The sequence below is a fragment of the Arachis ipaensis genome, chromosome B02, assembly GCF_000816755.2.
Source record: "Arachis ipaensis cultivar K30076 chromosome B02, Araip1.1, whole genome shotgun sequence".
In the NCBI taxonomy this organism is placed as follows: Eukaryota; Viridiplantae; Streptophyta; class Magnoliopsida; order Fabales; family Fabaceae; genus Arachis; species Arachis ipaensis.
Window position 1 is genome coordinate 99314406 of NC_029786.2, and position 576 is coordinate 99314981.

The following is a 576-nucleotide window of genomic DNA, read 5'->3' on the forward strand; positions in this document are numbered from 1 at the left end:
GCTAATTAAGACTTATAATATATATTGTATTATTTTTATATTAACATTAATGATTAACGTCATCCCCAAGAACCCTTGTCTGGATTAGCACCGCACCGATCATTTTAGTACACAAAACTTAAACCTGATAGCTATGTATGTCTATACAAATTCGATCTTTATTATCACATATACAAATATATTTCTTTCTACTTAAGAAAAGGGTTAGTATATACAAATATGACTATACTTAAAAGTTAAGTTCTATACTTCTATATCTTCTGTATGACTATATAATAATTGTCTTAAAATTCAATTACCAAATAAATACAATACAGTTAAATTCTCTTTCTATAAATTTTAATAATTATATTGGTAATTAAACAAAACTAGTACTGTTGTAAAAATTACTGTATAAAAAGTACAGGATCTCAGATTGTAAAAATTAAAACTAGAATAGTGTGTGGTCCAAAATTAGTTATCACTTGAATTATTGGTTTGTATATTTTCTGAGGTGGAGGCGGTGGAGTTTAAGCGGATCCAATCTGACAATAATTGGGTTGTATGAGTCTCATAGGCTGATATAATATAACATAC